The sequence below is a fragment of the Pleurodeles waltl genome, chromosome 6, assembly GCF_031143425.1.
Source record: "Pleurodeles waltl isolate 20211129_DDA chromosome 6, aPleWal1.hap1.20221129, whole genome shotgun sequence".
In the NCBI taxonomy this organism is placed as follows: Eukaryota; Metazoa; Chordata; class Amphibia; order Caudata; family Salamandridae; genus Pleurodeles; species Pleurodeles waltl.
In genome coordinates, this window is record NC_090445.1 from 667,749,020 (window position 1) to 667,755,704 (window position 6,685).

Below are 6,685 nucleotides of genomic sequence, written 5' to 3' on the forward strand. Positions count from 1 at the left end.
AGAAGTTGGGTATCAACTGGCGACAGTAGCCCACCATTCCCAAAAACATCCTGACATCTCTTTTTGTTGTTGGGGGATTCATCTGCAAAACAGCTGTTATTCTTTCCTTTGATATTCTTCGGACCCTTTCTCAATCAGATGTCCCAAGTATTTCACTTCTTTTTGACAGTATTGCAACTTTCTGGGTGATACCTTGTGTCCATTCTTTCCCAGATGATTTAACAATGCAATGGTATCATATTTACAACTGTCTCTGGTTTTAGATGCAATCAGCAAATCGTCAATGTACTGCACAAGAGTCAAATTAAAAGGCAGCACAAGAGGTTCCAAATCCTTCTTCAATATCTGATTGAAGATGGACGGTGACTCAGAAAACCCCTGAGGAATTCTGCACCAACTGTACACCTTATCCAGGAATTTGAAACTGAACAAAAATTGACTGTCTTCATGAAGAGGTATTGAGAAAAATGCTTGTGATAGGTCTACTACAGTAAACCATTCAGCATCACATGGAACCTGGAACATTATTACTGCTGGGTTAGGTACCACAGAGCAACATTTTATCACAATTTCGTTTATTTTTCTCAAATCCTGCACAATTCGAACCTTTCCACAGGGCTTCTTCAAACCCATAATGGGAGAGTTGCACGGACTGCTCAAAACTTCTTTCAGGACTCCCTGTCTGAGAAAATCTGCAATTATTTGTGATACCTCAATGAGGACATCTTGGGTCATGTGGTATAATGGCACTTGTGGGAATGCTGCATTCGGCTTTATTTGCACCTTGACTGGTTCTACTCCCTTGATTAACCCTACTTCTTTCCCAGTCAAATCCCACACTTTCTCTGTTACAGTCCCTTGTAAGTCAACAGGTAGGTCGATCAAAGTATGCATTGGGAATAAAGTAATCAAAGGGTAATCTTCATTAGTCTCTCCTCCTTCCTCTATGAATTGACTCTCATTTCCCTCATCGTCACTGTTTGTCTGTACCTCTATTCCATCATTGGAACAGGTAATCGAACATTTTGTCTTACATAGTAAGTCTCTCCCTAGTAAAGATACTGGGCTTGAATCGCATACAACGAATCTATGCAGGCCTTGGAAACTTCCAATTTCAACCTGCACTGGATCAGTAATCGGATTTGTCAGATATTGGTTTGCCACACCAACCACTCGTATGGTACGCCCTGAGAGAGGTAATCTCAGGACTTCTGCACTTCGAACTGTAGAGCGTGTAGCTCCTGTGTCGACCAAAAATGAAACCTTATAGCCCATTACTTTTCCCTCTACATATGGGCCTCTCTGATCCACCTCTAAAGATGCTGCAAGTTTGCACTCTTCACTGTCTGAGCTGTCATCTGACCAATCCCCATTCATGCCACTTTCACCTCGTAATGGGAATTGTTGCACAGTGTTGTTTTGGTTGGTTACCTGGCCTGTGACCTGCTGAGGAAGCATAACCTGTTGCTGTCCCATCGGAGCCATGGGTAATTGCATTTGCTGTCTAGGCACCATAGGAATCTGCTGCTGCATTGGTTGCACTGATACCGACTGGAAACGCGACATTTGCATCTGCTGCATGGGTTGTACCCCTGGCATTTGTACCAAATTATTCTGAAAATTCCGGTTTTGATGTCTCATTTTTGGACCTCGTGGATTTTGTAATGTACCGACATTAATGCTTTGCTGAACTGCACCATCCTGCACCATATTCGGACAATCCCGTTTCCAATGCCCCCGCACGGATGACATGGTGACATCTTTTTCACTCCCTGACCGTCGTTTTGAATAACAACATTATTCATGTCCGAACCACGGTTCACAAACCCTCGACCTCTGCCTCTCGGCTGTGCCTGAAACACACCATTCATTTGCAGTTGTTGCTGTATCATTTGCTGAGCTCCATTCCCCTGTATTCCAGCTTGTACAGCCCTTATCTGCATCACCATCACTTTCTCCTTCAACTTTTTCTGCTTCAACTCAATCTCATCACTACAGTATTTTGCATACTGTAACACCTCATCAATCGGTTTAGCTTGCCAACAAATCAAATGATTCTTAATCATCTGGCTGACTTCCGGCCTCAGCCCTTCGACGAACCTAAACACAAGATGATTCATGTCCTTCGGTTCGATAGTCTCAGTACCACTGTAATGTTTGAATGCTTTCAATAATCTCTCATAATACGCATGTATTGACTCTTTAACCTCTTGAGAGGTCCGGTCGATTTTCTGCCAATCGGTCACCTTCGGCGACACCTTTTGTTTCAAAAACTCAATTACTTTATGATAATATTTCATCACCTCTTCTGAAGGTGCTCCAGTCACCTTATCTCTTGCCGGCTCCTTCATGGGCCAATCTACCCCTCTCTTGCACTCGAGCTACAAATCTGGCGGAACAATAATCTCGAACAAAGTATTCAAGTCTTCCCAGAGACACTTTGCAAGCTTCACGAACCTATCCGTCTGTTGATACCACTCGATTGGCTTTTCTCTTAGCCTAGGATAATCATTTGTAAAGGACAAAATGTCTCCTCTAGTCCATAGCACATGCACTAAAACACCACCAGCTGTTTCTCGCATAGGTAAGATTTTCACTGTACCTAGATCAGGTGTGGTCCCAACTTTATTCGACCCTGGGCTATCCCCCTTTCCCTTATCTCTTTTCTTTGCCCATCGGCCTTCCCATTTCTCTAATGCACCCCAAATCTGTGCACTTTGCAACAGTTCTTTCAGGTGTGCCTTCATGTCTGCAGATCTCATGTGTTCAAAATCTTTAGAGTCAAAATCTAATCTGAAGCTTCTTTTCAAATGTTTAGTGTTTCCAATATCGATATTGTATTTATCTGCCAAATTCGCTAATCTCTGATGTACTTTGCTCACCTCTTTGGTAATCTTGGGCACAAGTACCTCAATTCTGCCTCAGTGTATGATTCCAACCTATTTACTCCCATTGTTCCTTCCACTAACTCTGCAGCTTCTGCCCCTAGTCGTACAAAATTCAGGTATTTATTTTGTTTTTCTTTTTCAGGTTCAACTGTAGTCTTCTGTGAGGTGCAAGTTTTCTCTGACCACTCATTTAACTGTTGTACTGAAAAACCCTGCAGTGAAATGTTCCCTGCATGTATCATTGGAGAATGTGAGGTATTCGTACTCATAGTTTGGGGAGTCAAGACTCCCAACCCTGCTTGACGCATCGCTTCGAGAGATGCTCCTACTGGACTAAGGTCCATCAAGGGTCTCGATTGTTCATTTACTTGTTCTCCCGGGCCATTATCTGTGGAGTTCTCATAGGCCCTCCTCTTATCGCTTCCTGAGTCATAACTTCCTGTTCACATGTCCCTGTTTTATCCTGTGCATACAACGGCACCGGGGGACCAACAGTAATAGGTAGCGATATAGCGGCAGGTGTCTGACCTGGTCCTTAGCTTCTTGGAGCTGCAACACCATAGGTCTGCTCCAGTGTACCCGGTACAGGTACTAACGGTGGTCCTGCTACAGGGTTATACAGGAATCAGCTGTGGTGGTTGAGACACTAGCTTCGGAGTCGACTCAATCTGTATTAACCTTGGCTTTGTATATATCGGGTCTGGCGGCACTACCAAGTTTGTAGTAGTCTCAAGCACTGGGACATCAGGATAAATTCTTTTTATCTGCGGTGGAGGCTGCAACTGTATCGGCAAGTCTGGTGCAGTGGGTACACTGACACCATTCTGAATCGAGGTTGTATCGCTAGTCTGTACCGTATCAGTAACTCCCTTCTCCTGCGTCTGGTTCCCAGGATCCAAGCTAGTACTTGGAACACTGTCACTCACCGCATACGGTGGCGGACGATCATGTAACAATCTATCCATGAATTCCTCATCATCTGAATCATCTTCCTCTTCCCAGGACCTTTTATTCTCTTTAGTTTTGCCTGAATCTTTGTTGGTTTTGCAGGAGGCTTTCTTTCCCTGTGTCTCTTCTCCCTGTGTTATTGCCGGAAATAACTTCAACCCATCTACAATTCCCCTTCTCCACATTTTGCTCTCATTGTCCCATCTAGCTTCTGCATAGGATTTTGCCGCCCTTTTTAGTCTTCTCTGAAACTTTTCTTGTCTATGTTTAATAGCCATCAAGTCCCAGATCGCCAAAGCCTCGTATTGTGCTGGTCTTGGAGGTGGTTTCTGCGTACTTAACATCCACCTTAAATTTTCTAACACCTTTGGATTAAATGTCCCATGTTCTGGGAACGCTAGACACCCCTCTTTCTCTGTTAATTTGCGCCATTGTTTCATCCATAAACAAAGTGCAACACCCTTTTCTTCCATAACTGTATAAGCTGGAGTACCCTCAGGTGGTGTAGGTTCCGCATCGGTTGCAACAATATATACGTCTCCTTTTAAAGCGCTTTTGAATGCCTTGACAAAATTCATTTTTGCAATTCTTTATTTCGTATTTAATCAGAAATGGCTTAGTTCCCAGGACGCTCTTCACCTGCCCTTTCTCAACCTATTGCCTCTCACGGACAGCAGCCAATCCGTGCGCGACCCCTCTCGAAATCTGACCTATCTCAGCGCGGCACCACTGATGTCACACTCACACGTACTGCAGCTGACAAAGTCTTGCGGCTCGTCCACTCTTCACTGAACCCTTACAAATCATACAAACTAATGCAAATTATTGCGAGCACCTTAAAATGACAATACAAATCTGTCGGTTTACTACAGGAAGGGTAACACATTCGCTTCAGAACTTTACAGAGATTTCACTTGAAGCCTCGGCCGCTACTCTCTCCTTCTCAGTTCCCACATACGCAAGCAGAATTCGACCTGCAAATCCTACTCTCGACTTGTCAATGACTCCTTCTAGTGCACTTTAGAATTTGTCAAATCTCCATCGAAGGTTTCACACATACGTCATAACTCAAGCTCGACTTGTCAACCACGCCCGATTGACCTATTAAACCGCACAGATCACAACATAAACCACATTTATCATCATACTCCGGAGTCTTAGACCTCAACAGGTCCGTACACAACAACCAACCACGTGGATAATTTTGAGCAATAAGCGCAACATTCACATGAAGTACGCCGACTTCTCTACTATCATACTGTGGAGTACGCCCACTCCTGGTAAACAACACTTAATTTGGCCTAAATACACGCAAATTTTCACAACCACCTGCAAGATGCATAAGCTTAGGTAGGGGCAAAGACCCTAACCACACATACTATGGTGCCGAGAACATTCCCAACTCATTTAGGCAGGCTCCGAGATCCCGGGAAAGCCATGGCGAACCTAGCAACCCATCATATCTCCAAATTGCATTGTCACAGAAAAACAAATTAAACAATAAAACTCCGTCCTAGGGCCCCCAAGGGCCAAACCATCCTCTGCTACCAGAACTGCTAACGCGTCCGTCTGTGTTAATTTTATACACATCGGGACTCGTTTTAGGCCGATGAATCTTTGGACCCAGTGGTGAGACACCGTAAGGCGAGACAACTGATCAATACATCAAACCATATGTCAATAATATTGTTAACATATATCACCACAATGTATTTCACTTTAGACATTAATAAATCTTCGACGCAACCATGACCTTTCAGTCATGAATAACCACACCTTATCGAAGTTTTGTGAATTTTATTCCCTATTGATTACAATCTAATAGCAAATGTGTTAATCTCAAAACCAAGAAGCAAAGAACATTATCACAAAGCGGCGACTATGATAAGTTTTCATCAATGCAAAGATCACAAATATAAGATAATCATATGAAGATAACAAATCAAAATACATAGAACCTCCTAAAGGTTAGTTCAGCATAGCACCGTGTCAGTCACGTCAGTAACGTCAGTCAAGATGAACACCTCATCTAACCACTAAATTAGCATTAGCATGTTGGGCTTCATGCAAAACAATTTAGAACATCAATTTGGAAAAACGTCTAACTAAGGTCTCTAATCAAAACACACAGCAGTTGGTACCTAGAAAGGAAAGGCAAAATAAATGAATTTCCATTAGCAACGGTATATAATTACCCTCCTCGGAATAGGTCAGCATACAGGGTCAGTCTTCGTCTTCAGGACATCAGTTAGATCGCCGTCAGTCTATCTAAGCTAAGGGCAGGGGACACTTCCCTCATAAGGAAGAAAGTGTAATGGGGCAGTCTATGGATGAGGATGGTTTTGTCTAAGTGTCAAATCACCAAATAGAGTGACAGAGTTTCTGGATGCAATCAATATCATTCCCTACCTAATGCCCTTTGTTCCTTGTGTCATGAGTTTTTATCCCTTTTTCGTAATACATTCCCCCAAAATTCTATTGGTCAGTCACTACACCCCATTATCTGTAACCTATCAAATTATACATTAAGTAATGCATTTGTCATTTTATGATATTTCTTGTGCTTCTAATTGGTCTTTATAATTGACGTTTTTCGTAGGTGGCATATCCGGGGTTACTTCATTTTCTGGCACACACTTCGGGTCAAAAGTTCTCTTCTGCGCGATTTAATGTCCTTGGAAGTGTCCATGTTTGTTGCGAAGTCCATAATTTTTATACTAAAGCTGCTAGCATGCGGATGAGAAAATCTAGCATTGTTGCAAATAAGTAAAGAAAAGAACAATTGCTGGTTCATGGCCTTTTGCAAATCAGCATACTGGAGAAACAGAAAAAATACGCTTTAATATGAG